Genomic DNA, 17,307 nt, shown 5'->3' with positions numbered 1-17,307 from the left:
AAAGATACATTAAAAGATGTTGTATGATGAATACATTAGTGAGCCAGAAATTTCAATTCTTCCAGTTAAACCTTGAAAATATTGGATCTTCAGAAAGTAAAGGGCTTAGGCCTTGTTTTTCATTCTCTGCAAGAATAACTCCCCTCTGTTAAGACAGAGTGTTATGCTCTCAGCACGGTTAGAGCATCAATAAAGGAAATGTCCCTTGAAACAAGTGCATCTTTTACAAAACTGTAGTTGAAGACATTCATGCTATTCTATGCTCCAATATCCCTTACAAAAGAACTAACAAAATGGATTTTATCTTTAAGTCAATGCTTAGATAGTTTTTCTCTGTGGAATTATTTAGGTGCTTTTTTCCTGTTACATAATAAAAAGGATATAGCCTAAGAGATTATTCTTAATCTGAGTTTCCAGAAAACCTAGAATCATATTCAGTGCTCATTTGCTAGTAGTTAAGTATATTCAGATACCAAGGACTGCATATTATTTTTTTCCACATATTATTTTGTTTCTCTTGAGTTACTAGTTTATTTGACTTTTCTTCCACATTCAAAATACTAGTCTCTACTAATTATCATGAGGAAGCACATTTTTTTAAATGTACAGCTTTATTGAGGCATAATTGGAATACAAAATCCTGCATATATTTAATGTATACAATTTGATGAGTTTGAATATATGCATAAACCCATGACATCATTACCACAATCCAGGTAATAAACATATTCATCACCTCTGAAAGTTTCTTTGTGTCCCTTTCATTACCGTGTGTGTGTGTGTGTGTGTGTGTAAAAAATATGGTAATGTGGAACACTTTATGAATTTGCATGTCATCTTTACACAAGGGCTCTACTAATCTTCTCTGTGTCATTCCAATTTAGTATATGTGCTGCTGAAGCAGGCACCATGAGGAAGCACTTTGAATGTTATGAGAGGACACTAATAAACATATCTATTAATATGTAATCCACAGACACTGTTAGATTTGGCATCTTGATTCTACAATTCCATCTGAAGGAGGGAGGAGACATTTATACTTATTTTTACTATTGATTTTCACCAGTCTGAAGTCCTTTCTTTAAAAAATGGAATTGGCTGCAAAACTGCCTAATTACTCTTTTTCAATTGTAAAAGTAATATGTACTCCGTTAAAAAAACAAAAACAAAACAAAGTGAAGATACCACTGCCCTGCATTTCCCCAATCCTGTTTGTTGTAGCTAATCATTGCTAGTAGTAGTTCTTTAAATAACATTATAGAAATTGCTTTCAAATTTCCTTTTAATTAGTTTTAATTTTCAATAGGTCACTTCAAAACTATTTACAATGTAGCCAGAGTATGGGTTATAAAATCAAATAAGTAATTGGGGGTCACTAAACGGTTAGTCAGCACTGACAAAAAATTATACCAAGGTTCATCAATCCATCCGTCTATATATTTGTACAAAAGCCTATATGTCTAATTAGCTTTATATAGTGATTTAATTCTAAATGATATAATGTATAGACCATTAAATTATAGAAGCTTAGAGCTGACAGTAACCTTGGAACTAAATTAGTATTACTTCCTGATTTTACAGATAAGGTAACTAAAACTCTGAGGACTAAATGAACTAGTTCAATGAGATGGAACCAAATCCCTTGACTCCCAACTATATATGAGATAATGTGGAATTCTGTGAACAGGGGAGGTGACAACTAACCAGGGGCACACAACAAATCAAAGTGAAATATAAAACAGCCACCTTATATGTCACTGATAAAAAAAAAAGCACAATAAATCAATCCTGTGTCAATAATGTTTGAGGACCTGCATTACTCTATGAATAACAAAATAGAATGTACTTGTTCCCAAGATGTTTACAAGCCAGCTGGGGAGGTAAGACATAAACATGTGAAAACAAAACCAGAAATACAAACAGAAATTAGTACAAAATGACTTATGAAGAATACGAGTGCTATAGGAATGATAGGCAGGAATCACTTGCTGCGCATAGTGATGGTGTCATCAAGAGATAGGATTTCAGCCAGTCCTATAGGATACATAAAAGAGAGAAGTTTCCAATAATAAAATAGGCATGAACAGAGGTACAGAAATAAGAAAGATTTTGGTGTGTTCAGAAGATGGTGAGTAGCTGAATTTAGCTAGAACACTGGATTTGAATATGTGAAGACTGATAGTACTAAATGGCAGGTATGCTTTGATGGGTGGACAGCTCTAAATGGCATACTTAGAAACTTGACTTTACTGTGTAGGTAGCAGGGAGCCACGTTATTGATAAGAGGGCAAAATAAAAGTGGTATTTTTCCTGGATGACTCAGGTAAAGAGTATGCTAGAGAATTGGGGCCGGGGTAAGAGTTGATGTTAAGGGAGCCAGTGAGGAGATCATCTCCAATACTAGAAGCTTGGGTATATGTGGAAAACAAGCACTCTTCTGATAAAAATTGTCTCTGTATCTTTAACTTCTCTGGATAACTATAAGAGACAGAATCTTAAATGAGTAGATGATCTGCAAGATGACTTTAAACAATGTCCATCTCCATCTATTCATTAAATAGTGTTATGGGTTGAATTGTGCTCCCCCCATTCATATGTTGAAGTCCTAAACCCCAGTATCTCAGAATGTGACCTTGTTGAGAAATAGGGTCATTGCAGATGTAATTAGTTAAGATGAAGTCATACTGAGTAGGATGTGCCCCAATCCAACATGACTAGTGTCCTTATAAGAAGGAAAAATGTGGGCACAGAAACACACACACACACACACACACACACACAGAGAATGCCATGTGAAGATGAAAGAAGAGACCTGGGTGATACTTCTATAAGCCACAGAATGACAAAGATTGCCAGCAAACCACCAGAAGAGGCATGGCACAGATTTTCTCTCACAAGTCTAAGAAGGAACCAACCCTGCTGACACTTTGATCTTAGTCTTCTAGCCTCTAGAACTGTGATACAATATATTTCTCTTGTTTAAGCTACTCCATTTGTGGCACCTTATTACAGAAGCCCAAACTAATACATGTATCAACACTAGAATCTAAGAATATAAAAAGACATCAAGTTCTGGAGCTTGGATTTTGATGTTCTTTTGAGGCTTAGAAGGAAAAAAATGCTATTAATTGAATTTGCTAAATTTGAGTACTGAGAAATTCTCATAATGCTTGGTTTCTGGATGTGTTCTAAAAAATCCAAGAATTGTGAAGAAGAAGAAAAATCTAAGTTAAAAATAAACCTTCAAGGCTCAATCTTCTTGGTTCTAAAGATTCTGTGTGATAGTAACAGCTTTTTCTTAATATGTAGTCATAACTAGCATCTTAAATGTGCCTGAGTTCAAGTCATTTTTCACTGGTTATTTTTTAGCCAAGAAAATCACCCCTTATCTGTTATTTCTGCTGTTGCATAGAAAATTGCCAAATGCGAAGAGGAATATTACCAAATGATTTGGCAATAATTTCCATTATTATATTGCTCATAGGTAAACCATTTCTATATCTTTCTCTTAATAAAATTATTCTTACATTTTACCTGTGAGATTCAAAAGAAGAATAGAAAAAAATCGGATGGGATGAACAAAGCAGTTCCTCCTTTTTGAGGGAATAGTAATACTCGCCACTGAAATTTTTCTGAGGTTACCGTTCAGCCCTAATTATCAAGAAAGAACCATCATTTTTTTTTCATTTCCTTATAAGGCGTCTTTCCCTAAAATCACTTCCTATTTGCATTTCTAATCCCATTAGGAAACCACTTATTAACACAAGTAGCTTTATTTCTAACAATTGCTTTTGCGAACACCCATATAATTTCCTGTGAACACTTCGCCTCTCAGAAAAATCAATCTACTTTTGTAGTTTTGTTTTCAGCATATAAAATTTAAGATGTAACACTTTACCATGAGTTTTTTCCCTTCTCAATTTCAACCTGTGGTGAGAAATCTGCCTAAACAGCCTGTGGTTCTGATTTCTCTTGCTTGGAAATATACTGCCTGCCCAATAAAGTATTATTCCTTTTCCAGGCACTAAGGCCCTCTGCAACTTGCACTTAGTCTTTCTCTAGTTTTCTCATCCATTAAATCATCTAAACAAAGGCTATATGCTTTGGTAGCATATTCACCTTACGGAGTGCTGAACCCTCTACATTCCTGTGCTATTGCTCCTCCTCAAGTTTATTAGTGTTGGAGTACTTACCATTCCTAAGGCCAGGATCCCAGGTTAAACCTTTCTTTACACCTACCTGATCGCCTTAGGCAGAAATGATGGCTTTTTCTGCATTCTTAGAACTATTCACTCACACAAATACAGAATGGCTTGCAACCTTGTGCCTAAGTGTGTTTTCCAATTCTTCCTTGAGGGCAAGGTATGTGTCCCTATACAATTGGTTATCACTCATTGAATTCACATCTCTGAGAGTAACACAAACATGCTTTTATAGTATCTTATGTGAGCCTAGAGCCTCTAGCTTGCTTTAACAACCTGAGTCATTGGTTCTCAGATTCCCTGTAAATGGTACCATTTCTTTGTGGCCATTATCCTAGCAATTATCAGCCCCAACAATCCTCACCTTTCTTAGGTTAATTTGAAAGAGTCTTCCTCTTTATATTTTTTATTTTGCCCTAACATGTCTTATATAATGTTTTCTTTTACCAAGAAACTGTTCCATAAATATTTGTTGGTTAAAATAATGAATAAGTGAATATCCATCATGTAAACATCTTGCAGAAATATACATAGCACTCTAAAACAATTTGACCCTACTGTCAAATTTACTATTATATATTTAATTCTTTATAATTTTATTAAATTATTTGAAAACATGATCAACACTAACCATCCTCATTTCTGCCTACTCAGTTCTGCCTTAATTACCTAAGCCTCTCTGTTCTTCCATAATCCAATGACTCTTCCTGTGTTAGCCTTTCTTGTTTACCTCTGCCACACTGTGAATCATTCCTATATTGGGGAATTTCTTCATTGACACTGAGTGATCAATTTTCCTTCTTAGCTTTTCAACCAAGCCTACATTGCACATGGATTATGCCACTTCTCAGAGCTCTGTTTTCCTTCTCTTGTCTCTTCTATCTTATACCTCTCCCTTGAGCACCATACTTGCACTTCCAACTTACCAGACTTCCCACATAGAAGAGCTGACTTTCACTCTTAACTTTGACATACATAATACTGAGGGGATTCCTGAGAGTAACATGCTGTTTGTTTATCCCTTTGGCAGACTTCAGCTGACAAGTCTAACAAACACGAACAATAAAAGCATGGATAACATTTGAGTAGTTTTTATTTGGAAACATTTCATGTATATCTTTGTATGCATAGACATATACCTTACCACTAAGGTATACTATCTCAAAATTATATCTTAGAAAAATTTTAAGTAAATTTACTAGTTCTGTATTATTTAGAAAATTCAATACCAATTAGCATCACTTACACATCTTCTGATGGCAATAAATTATCCTTGGAAATTATCAGGGGAAACTTGCACTGATTAAAAAGCACGCTAGTTGGTAAATCCTTTACTCTAAAAATATAAGGGCAAGAATATTAAGATTGTGCACATGATAAAATAAATGAGCAAATAAGATACAATCTTATTAATGAAATAAGTTAGCATTTTTACAATCTGTGAACAATGCCTAGTTAAGAGATGAGTTGAATTTTCCGAAAATGTTTTATTTATTTGCCCCAAAGCAAAATGCTGTCATTTAAGCAATCTTATATCAGCTCTGTTTTAATGTGTTATAGCTCTTATAGTTTACTCTAACAAATAAAGAAAATTACAATGATCTTTGAAAGTGAAAATCCACTGCACCTCTGATACCATTTAATGTAATCAGAGTATGGTCATAATGGGAGACCATTTAATGAATATATATGCTCTGACATTGGCTCAACTTTATTATATTTATTAACCAAACTGTTCAATGCTATTAAATAATTATACTTTGCACTGGTAACTAAGTAACATGCTAGGACAAAAAATATAACTAGTCATTGTAATGTCCTTGATAGTCAAAGCTGTGTCTTATCAATTTCAGTGTCTTCACTAACTTGAATATTGCCTTGCATATAAGTGCTCAGTAATTTGTGTGTTGAATATTAATTTGAAAGGAAGTCTAGAAACTGTTTTTCTCTAAGTTTCTATAAATCAAAAAGATCAGTTTTTTTTTTTTTCCTTCTTCTTCTTTTTTTTTTTTTTTGCCATCAGAGAAAAACAACTTCTCAGGAAAAGTGTAGCATTCATCATTTACAGCCACTTTTGATTTTTCTATTTATGTAGCTCATTACTTTTTTTCCAGGAGAAGGAAAATATTTTTAATATGTTGTGAAATCAGAGTTTTATCATTCTTGAAACTTTAACAACATAAAATATATGTGCATTAATCACTGTGCTCACTTCTGTTTTAGAACAAAATGTGCAACGCAGAAGAAGTCAATGCATTTAAGACAACAGGAGAGAGTAACAACTCTGCTCTACATCATTAATTTTGACAAATATTCAAGCAGTCTTAAATTTTTTAGCTTAAAAAAGGTATCTCTCACATTTAAGTAAAATTATTTTTGCCATCTTTTTTTACTCACAATTTTCTGTGCAATATTTTATTTGTACATAAAAGAGGCTATCTTTAAGTTTTATGGACTTATAAAATATAGCAGTATGTTCATAATTTGCTACTTCCTTTTATCAATATCCATAAAAATTTACAATTAGGTGATATTATTTCTCAGTAGAAATAGGCAGATTGCAGAAAAATCTCAGAGATTTATAAAATGATACAAATAAATTCTAAATGTGGCATCAAGCATTCATTATCTTTCAAATGTTGTTTTTGCTTACAAATATAACACTAGATTGGACGTGAGGAAATCTGGATGCTGTTTCTCTATTGCTTTATAATTCTGGGCAAGTCATTCTGCTTCTTAGGATCTTAGCCTCTTGGAGAAGGAAAAGATTAAATAAAATGACCTCCAAACACCCTTCTAGTTAAAATTTATAATAATGACAATAATAATAGCCAGCACTTACTATGTGCCACATCCTGATTATTTAATCCTCAGAGCACTCTAGGTGGTAGCTGCTATTATTGTTCTTATTTTACATATAAGAAAACTGAGTCCAGAGAGGGTGAGCAAGGGTGACCTTGCTCAAGGTCACTTGGTTTAAAGGTGGCAGTGCTAGGAATTGAACCTAGGCAGCATGGCTCTATAGTCTGTGCTCCTGTCATATTCTACTGACTCTTTTTTTTATGAAGAAAATTACATGTTTCTACTTATGGCATTAATTGAAAGTTTCATTCTTTCCCCCTTGGTGTTGAGGGAAAATGGGCTTTAAAGCCAACAATCTTGAGGTTTTTATCCTAAATCTATCATTTACCTGCTCTGTGACCTTGAGTTAAGTGCTTATACTCAAGTCCCTTTCCTTTCCTCATCTGTGAAATACGACTATTCACCTATCTCATAGGGCTGTTGTTTGAGGGTTAAGACTAAAGATGCACGATCTCGCATGTATTCAACCAATTTTATTTTCTTCCCTCATATTTAAGCTACAGGAGCAGATGCTGAGGCCAGAATTTGAAGTTAGGACTGCATAGTAGGCATTTTTAGGAATCACACTCCTAATAACTCAAATGAGACTTAAAATAAGACCAGTACAGAAGTGTGGGGAGTCATGAAACGAAATTAAAAAGAGAAAAACTTTCATGTTCCTCTAGGGTGTACCCAAGTGCTTCAAAGTCTTAAAAGCTGGAATTCCTGGGAATTTGTTCAACTCAACCTTTATATTAATCCCAGGGACATGCAAACCATCAAGATCATCTGGTAATGATACAACAGTTTGTTAGAGTCTCAATTTTTGGTCCACAACCTCATGCACTCTGCCTTTTTTACATGAATCCTCGAACATAGAATTTATTTTAGTCTTTCAAGGGCATTTTGGGAACACAAAATTTAACACATTTCATATTATAAAGAACAAAATTGCTGAGAGAAAATGATAATAAGGGCCTTGCCCAATTTTCTTATTATTCTACAGTTAATCAATATCTGTCCCTCTCCCACCTTATAATTCTGTTTTAATTATAGATATAAGAAAAAGAAAGTAAGGGAAAGAACACTCGGCATACATCTTCCTTTGAATTTTTGGGTAACAAAGACTTAAACAAATATTTTAGAAGATGGGCTGAATGAAAAATAAATTGACAGTAGGATTAGTTTTGAGGAAGATTCAAGGATATGGATTAAATAGAGTCATTTTTCCTATTAAAATTTTGAATTCAGATAAGAACCACATCTCTTTGTTTTTCTATTGAGTTCTAAATACTTTGGTCTGTTACTGAGAAATTACTGTTATATATTTTGGTGTTTAAGAAAAGTACCTCAGAAAGAATCCTTGGAAATTAGGAAAATCTGTGCCCCTTTGCTTAGTTGATTATACAAAATAAATGGACAAACCAGTTTAAATAGTTCATTGAGAAAAGTTATAGAGTATTAATTTATTTTATTTAATGAAAACAGCTTTATTAGGTAACTTTTGTTATAAAATAGTCCCATATACCTAAAGAGTCACATAAGATTTGAAAATAAATCAGTGAGTTTGATTCTAAAACCAAGAAAAGTTGTATAAAGCAAAGAAGTAATATACTGAAATATAAAAAGTACACTTAATGTTAAAGAATTATATAACATTATATGTATAAATCTGACATTTGAAGGTATTGTAGAGTTGAAGGATTTATACTAAAGTAACTAGGATTCATGTGAATCAAAATATTATAGTGGCTCTGTTTTGTTTTGTTTCACATCTGTTAAAGTTTATTTCAAGTTAGGCCGGGCGCGGTGGCTCACGCCTGTAATCCTAGCACTCTGGGAGGCCCCGGCGGGTGGATTGCTCAAGGTCAGGAGTTCGAGACCAGCCTGAGCGAGACCCCGTCTCTACTAAAAAAAAAAATAGAAAGACATTATATGGACAACTAAAAATCTATATATAGAAAAAATTAGCCGGGCATAGTGGCGCATGCCTGTAGTCCCAGCTACTCGGGAGGCTGAGGCAGTAGGATCGCTTAAGCCGAGGAGTCTGAGGTTGCTGTGAGCTAAGCTGACGCCACGGCACTCACTCTAGCCTGGGCAACAAAGTGAGACTCTGTCTCAAAAAAAAAAAAAAAAAAAAAAAAAAGTTTATTTCAAGTTAAAATTATCTGTTCACAAACTTTAATTACCTACAGTTATGTATAACAGAAGACACTGCAGAATTGTATCGACACAATAATTTCAAGTTTGTCATCTATTAACAGGTAGGGAGGGACTTCCTCAGTGAAAATTATGCTTGGAAGAAAAACTGAATAACATACTTAATATTTTATCCATGCATAAGAAAAAGTATAAAGGGGAATGCTATTCTAAGTATAATTCCACAACTACTATGGAAGAATTATTGTAATATGTCAGATGTATCAGTTTAGGTTGAAATAGATGTTTTAGTTAAAATGATTAAAACAGCAAATTAAGCTTTGGGATTGTGAAAACGTACAAAATTATTACAATTCGTGGAATATATCCAAACTTTAAAAGCACTTCAATGTGAAAAATGAACACTTGCTAAAAAACATGGATCAGTCTGTGCTGTGCAGAATTCACATGAGGCAAAGCACTTATCGATTGACATGTACCTTAAATCTTTCTTCTGCCACTTCAATATTTTAAAGTGCCAGGCACTGTGGTGAGTGATTAAAAATGTCAACTATTTCACTGTTCTCAGTGATTCAAACTTGTATGGTCACAAGGCATAGACCTACAGGGAGTAGATCAAAATTATTAATTTATTTATTCAAATCAAAAGCACAATAATTAGTAACATTCTGTTTTTATTGAAATGCAGTCCCTTTTCGGGAACATTGCCTACATTTCCTGCAGCAATAAAGGTTATAAGAAAATGCTGTATATAAATTAAAGATAAAAATAATGCACCTGGATTGCTGGAGAATAAATGATGCATCCCTATCTTTTTAGCAAAAAAACACATTTAGCAACTCTTCATGCTTATGGGACTACTAAAAATAAATCTTGGGATTTTCATAAACTCCTCACAAACACAGATGACTTGAAGCATGAACAAACAGCTTTGTCTCATTTGAGGAAGTCTTAACCAAACGGTGATTTTGGAAATGGTGGTCAGCCAAGTAGAAATCACTTTGAAAACATTTTCTCTGTTGGTAGATTTCCAAACACAACTTTGTGAAAGTCCTGGGTTTCTTGAACCTACTTCATACTGGTCAGAGATGGGTATGAAGGTCTCTTAGAGGTCATCTAGCCCAGAATTGTAGACAGTTCAGAAATCTCTTTAATAAGAAGCATCCCAGACTCTGTTAAAGTATATCCAGGAGGCAGGGCGGGGAGTGGGTACACTTTGCAATCTGGGTGTCCAAGCCCTGCTTACACTGGGATGTCTGTTCCCATTGGGTTATCATTACTCGATGACTAACCTGGGCACCAGATAATGTATGGTAGAATTTAAGGAAACATTATTCACTAAGAAGCTACAGTAATCATTAGTCTGAGATCTGAAAGAACGTTATCTCAGCAGATGAGGTTGAGAGTATAACTAACATGTTTATATTCAAGGGAAATTCAACTTAGAGAACAACATTTAAAATAATTAAGCTCGACCAAGAGTGACTCATGGTAGCTGAGTTTTAGAATTTTGAAAGAGTTCTAAAATTGGGAGCAGAGTCTTGCAAATTGTATGATAATGCCAACTAAATAATTTTGTTAAACTCTTCCAGTATGCCAGGATTATTACTTAGTGTGCTTAGAGATTTTACATACTTTAACTTATTTCATCCTTCCATCAATCCTATGAGATAGGTTCTATTAATACCTTCATTTTAAAGTTGAGGAAATGGATATTCAGAGAACTTGAAATGTGTTCCAAGAGAAAGGAATTGCAAAAATTACAAAAAGGGAAGAAGTAGGAAAATTAAGGGAAAATTACTAAGGTGTAACAGCTGTCTCTGCTGATCTCTGTGGTTTGTTAGCTTCCAGTTTTATGGTTTTCCTTACTTTCTAGTAGTGTTTGAGGTATATATTTTAAATTGCACCTACATTTAAAGAAACAAGCTTATTGCTACTGATCAGAACACAACTGCAACCCCTAATCAAAACAATGGAGACACAGTACTGCTTTAGTAAGGTTTGAATGGTGAATTATTTGAAAGGCAACCCAGATGGTTGTGGGGCCTTTCACACAATGTGTCTGTCACTGCCGTGACTTTTTTGTTTTTCCCAAATCAGACAGCTACATAGATAGACTGATAGATGTAGATGTATTGCTTTAACTGCTTACCAAAAAAACCTGGTTATTAATTCTCCTTTATTCTTTGTGAACTAATTAGTTATACTGACAAAAAACAATTGTTGGATATATAAACATTTCAAGACATGGTATCAACGGGGTCAAACTTCCTATTTTGAAAGAGGCTATATTAACATATTTAAGAGATTAGTATCTTCTGACTCTTATAAATATAATCCTGAATCTTAACTTTATATGATCATGCCTATATAGAAGCATATAAATATTAACATATGTCATTTAGAAAACTAAATTATTTGTAGAAGGTGACATTGTAGACAGTATCTTGAGAAATTACCAGAAAGAAAAATGCCCACATATATATTTACAGCATCCATCTTGCTTAAAGGATGCAATGTTGTACTATCTGTTGTTCTTAGACAATAGTATTCACAAGAGTTGTACAATAATGATATGTGAAATGAGTTATATGAAAACAGTTTTAATTCATAAAGCAGAAATGTGTAGAGTATCTAGGAATTTATACTATTACACGCATTACAAAATCAGTTAGAACTTAAAATAATCATTAGTTAGAATGATTTTCTGCTGAATGCTTATTCTGGAATTGCTAATGAATAACCTGCTGGGTTACAAATCTCTCAGCCCCCACAGTAATCTATATCAGCAATCAGTACTAATAAAAATAGTGGAAGCGCATCTATCTTCAGGAAGTCATTACTACTGCAGTATTTACTCTGTACAATTTAAACATTAAAGAAGAAAAACAGAAAAGTATTTTGAAATGAAAACTGAACAAAGCATGCAAATGTTTCTTATTCATAGCATCAATCAATTTTCAGAAAAATCATGTTGATCTAGGAACATTCTCAACTTTCAAAGCCTTTATATTGTTTTGACCCTCAAAAAAAAAAAAAAAAAAGAAAAAGAAAAGAAAAACAAGAACTGTTCAAGATTAAATGATAATCTGAAACACGTTCTGAAGTATTGAAAAACCTGGCTATAATACTGGCATTGACAAAAAACAGTCAAAGTAGACCTTTATTTCTAAAGTAAAAGAAATAAACTGTGTCACTGTGTTTAAGAAAACCATGTCATAACCCACAGCATGACTGAATACAAGACTAAATAACAAGACACAACATTTTGGGGTTTTGTCATGGGGTCTTACTTTATTAAAGAGATTACTATTTAAATCAATGAGTAATACTCATTCCCTAGGTCCAAAATTAAGGAGAAGTCTAGCAAATTTCAGTTTTGCCTGTCAGCCAAAAAAAGAAATTCTCACGTTTAAATGTATAACTATGTGTATAACCCTCAAGTTTAAATCTAGAGACAATTACAATGGGTATTAAAAATAGTGCCCAAGGTCTTTTCACTCATTTTGTAGATTCTTTCAGTATTGGAATTCTGACAGTCAAGCTTGTTTAATTGTTGAAACACTACTGAATAGCCAGAAGCTGTGATTTCTTCAGATTAGTAAATAATAACCCAAAGGACTTGAAAATCAAAGAACAACTAAGAAAGAGCCAAAGCACCAACATTGTATCTCATCAGGCTTGTTGACAATGCATCCTGGGAGACATGACTCTATATTTAAAGCAACACCATGCAAGTTTCACTCACTGAACCAGGCATCTTATGCAGGGCTCACAGCAGAATTACTTGCCAACTCAGAAAGAGCATTTAAATGCTGACTGAAACTATGCTGACCCTCAGAAAGTTGTCTGTATATCAAGGAAACTATTTGTTCCATCAGAAAATAAAAAATGAGCAAATAAAAATAAATACCATCACTTTAATATTCTCTCTTAAGACCACCCTGCTTCATTTTTAACTTTAGATTTAAAAATCTAAAGTTAAATGGTTTACTCCAGAGGAATAACCATTTATGTTCACACAAAAACCTGTAAATGAATATTCATAGCAGCTTTATTTGCAATATCCAAAAACTGGTATCAGCCCATATGTCCTTCAACAGTCAAATGGTTAAAGAAACTGTAAGTAGGCACATACCATAGGGTAACAGCAACAAAGGGATTTATTGCTGAAGGGATTTTTAAAAATCCCTTTAGTGCTGATTTCTGTCACTTTAAAAATATTTTAACAATATTTTACAAATGTTTTTTAAAGTAACAAAATATTTAAAGAATATTTTTTAAAGTAACAAAATATTGATACATGAAACAACTCGGATGAATTGCCAGGGAATTATGCTGTGTGAAAAAAGCCAATTCCAAAATATTATGTACTATATGATTCTGTTTATGTAACATTTTTGAAATGACATTTTAGAAATGGAGGATGGATTAGTGGTTGGGCTGGCAGGGGTTAGAGACAGAGTCGGGGAGGGCTGGAAAGAGGTGGGTGTGGTCATAATAGGGAAACAGGAGAGAGCCTTGTGAGGTTGTAACTGTTCAGTATCTTGATTATGATGGTGGATATAAAAACCTACTTAGGCAATAAAATTTCATAGAACTTCGCACACACAAAGAGACACAAATGAATACAAGTAAAACTGGAAATATTTGAATAATATTGGTGGACTGCATCAATGTCAATATCTGGTTGTGATGTAGTTTTTCAAAATGTTACCACTGAAGGAAACTGGTGAAGTATACAAGGGATTATTTCTTATGATTGCATATGAATCTATAATTATCTCAATAACAATTTCAATTTAAAAAGTCCTGCTAAATTCCAGATTCACTATTAGTGTCCTTTTCTGTCATGTTACTACTAAAATAGAATTTCTTCATAGGATATATTTTAATGTTGGGTAAAACACATACAACCTGGTAACTAATGGCTGGTATACAAGGATTTTTTTCATGTACAAAATTATCTTTATTAAAGATGGCAGTTTCCAAAACTGCATTTTAAATATTTTCTGTCAATTTACAGAAATTATTTTCCAAACTAACTCAGATTTAATAGAAATATTTTCTCATTCTAGACACAGATGAACTTCTTGACTTTAAACAGACTGCTAAGAAGGCCAAGGGTAAAATGTTAAAAATTAGCTGATTCTGGTAGTTCAAGAAAGCTATAGACCAAATCCCCTCTTCCTCTACTTAACCACCATTTGAAAGAACGCTAAGATCAGAAATTGCAAGAATAGTGCTGTGGCTAATATATGGAAGAAATGACTATGAGTATATAGAAATATATGAATTAAACTAATGGGTTACATGATATGTAACTATTTGTCACTTGCCAATTCTTCTAGAGGACTATACTACTGGTATAATCAGTGGAAAGTCTTACTCAAAGAATCTTAATGCATTATTGATTTGGCTTATTTTTATTTTATTATCTTTTAATAGTCAGATAGTTCTAAACAAAATTGAGTGATTTTGGAGGAGGGAAGGAACAGAATTGACCAGGCAACGTAGTAAAGAATTAAAGCACGAAGGGTTCTTGGCAGCAGAAAGACATGGTTTTCACCAATTATGTTCTGTGATGTGTGTTAAGTCAATTTGTCTAAACCTTAGTTTTCTCATCTGTAAAATAATGATTGCAATAGTAATGACTTTATAGTATAATGGTAAACAATAAATGAGATCATCTGTATGTGTTTAGCACAATATCTGGTACAAAATCTATGTTCAATAAAAAATTCTTATCAATTTGATACATCTAGTTTTCAGGTAGGGTTTTACAGCACTTTATTGATGAATAAGTATTTCTAATTACTTTTGAAAATCTTACAAGCCAAGACAAAGTTGGATAGATTTGGGATTTCTTCCCCATTAAGTTCTTTATTAGTACACTGGATATACCCCTGAATGCCCAGTCCTCATCAGAATTCATATCCACTTCTAACAAGGGCTGAATAGAGCCCCAAAGCCCCGAGGCTGTGGAGTCAACACCAAACCTTGATCCAAGCTTGTCTTTCACAGTGGAGTTTCCTATGAACTGGCAACCAAATGAAAAAGCATTCCTGAAACATTGATAATCAGGAAGGGAGAATATTCTATGGACAGAACTGGGCCCTTACAAGATGACTGGACAACATATACTGTTTAGGCCAGAATTTTTCAGAATGAGGCCTGAGTCATTTGCATCATAATCAACTCGAGAAGGGCTAAGTTGTGCACACAGGAAAACACAGGGCAAAATAGAGATAGTACACTAGAGCTAGACAGGGCATGCAAATCTCAGGAATTAGTGGAAATTCTAATGAAAATTTGGGACTTAACCTAGACTTGAACTGGCTAGCATCTAAATCTGTTACACCTACATTTCTGAAGATTAGAGGGTACCTAAAATGAAACCCAAAGTGGTAATTGAGTTACACTATAGGGTCCCATCTGAAGCATCTCACACTAAGTTAGCAAGGTCCAGGTGCACCTTGATTAAGTCATCTCATCTCCCTAGAGTAGACCCTCACTATGTTTGAGTGTGGAACTACTTGATGTAGGATAGAGGAAAGTAGAGCTTGACTTTGCCTGTGCTATTCTGAGAATAACACTTCAAATTCATAGGGAAATTGTGGACAATATTTGGGATTATGGGGCAGGAATATACAGGTCAAGTTTGGATGGTTGAGAAAGAAAAAAAGACAGAAATCTCAGGTTTCATTTTGCTCTTTGATCAGTTTTAAATCCTAATACTGTGCTGTGTGAATCACTGCAGACTCTCATGACATCTGCTGACCAGGAAGAGTTTTACCTTACCAGATGTGGCTGAGGAGTCCTGGTGTGGGAAATGCTTCCTTATATAAGGAACTAGGCAGAGCTAGGGAATGCAATACCAAAATAGGACCAAGAAAAGCATGGAACCAGAGAAGTACAAGATGTTGTAAGTAGCCAGAGAAAGTTTTGATTCCTTTGCCTGTCTTTACATAAGGGTACAGGAGAAGGTCTGTTTCCCAAAGAACTTGCTGGTTTTCAGAGTTCCTGATTTTCAGAAGATTTTTTTTGCAATGAGAAGCATGACCATAGAGATATTTATTGAGGACTCATACCACTGGCATCTCCAAGGTTGTATTTTTTTATGTTGTTATTGTTTTGCTCTTTCTCATTCTTGACTATTTTAGAATAGTCATTACAGGAATATTCTGTTTCATTACGGGAATATTCTGATTCTTGTAGTGAAGCTATTTCACTGTTGCACAGGAATTTTTCATTGCTCTGATGTATGTTAGCTTTTAATTCCTAATTGGATTTGACCTCTATATAATTTAATTACTAATTGAATTTCCTTACTATCATTTATATCTTTAGATTTTTCTGTTCCTATATGGTCCTTTTCCACAATAATGAATCTATAATTACTGAACGTTTTTGAAGGCAAAATCATTCTATTTTTAACCCTATTATTTATTGTTTTACTTACTTTGTTATTTTACCTACTTTAGTTATTGATGGTGTATCAGCTAAGCTTTTACTTTATTGGTTATATCTTTATTTTATTTTGGATACCACTTACATTATCACTGATTATTTTTTAAAATCTTTAATATTTTTATCTTCAGGTATATTATACTCCTTTTCTTTCATATGTCTTCACTTGTATTTTACTCACATTTTAATCTTCTACCATCCCTTTTTATTTTAATGATTATTTACTCTTTTCTTGTTCATACTTTGCTTTTTTATTTAAGTTTTCCCTATTAGTAGAGTCTGCAGGGGCAAGTGCACCCATAATCAGGCTCCACTTCTGCCCTCCCAGTTGTCTCAGAGGTCACCAGTTCCCTTAGTGGGTCTCTCAGAACCACCTCACCCAGGAAGGATTCAGATGATACTGATTTGTAGCACAGTCTTGACTTTCCTTCAGATTGAGTAAGTCCTTTACAACATGAGTGGGTGTTATTTTTTAGGACAAAACATTCTTTGAATTAGTTTCTTTCAGATGACAGGGTTGGGGAGGGAAGATTCATCCTGACTTATCACTGGATTTAAAGAGTACTACTTGAGTAGTGTAAAATTCATTAGTTACTTAAGCCACAAAAGAGAAAGTGCTACCCCATCATCACCA

The 17,307-nt window shown here is 33.9% G+C and overlaps 1 protein-coding gene and 1 pseudogene across 2 annotated transcripts in view; both read right to left on the bottom strand.

Moving 5' to 3' along the window:
- MAGI2 (membrane associated guanylate kinase, WW and PDZ domain containing 2) overlaps positions 1-17,307 on the bottom strand; it is a 1,290,578-nt gene that overhangs the window by 1,188,074 nt on the left and 85,197 nt on the right. The gene's annotated exons all lie outside the window — the stretch shown is intronic.
- LOC138377687 (U6 spliceosomal RNA) lies at positions 795-908 on the bottom strand (annotated as a pseudogene).

The sequence above is a fragment of the Eulemur rufifrons genome, chromosome 29, assembly GCF_041146395.1.
Source record: "Eulemur rufifrons isolate Redbay chromosome 29, OSU_ERuf_1, whole genome shotgun sequence".
In the NCBI taxonomy this organism is placed as follows: domain Eukaryota; kingdom Metazoa; phylum Chordata; class Mammalia; order Primates; family Lemuridae; genus Eulemur; species Eulemur rufifrons.
This window is presented reverse-complemented; position numbering and strand designations above follow the sequence as displayed.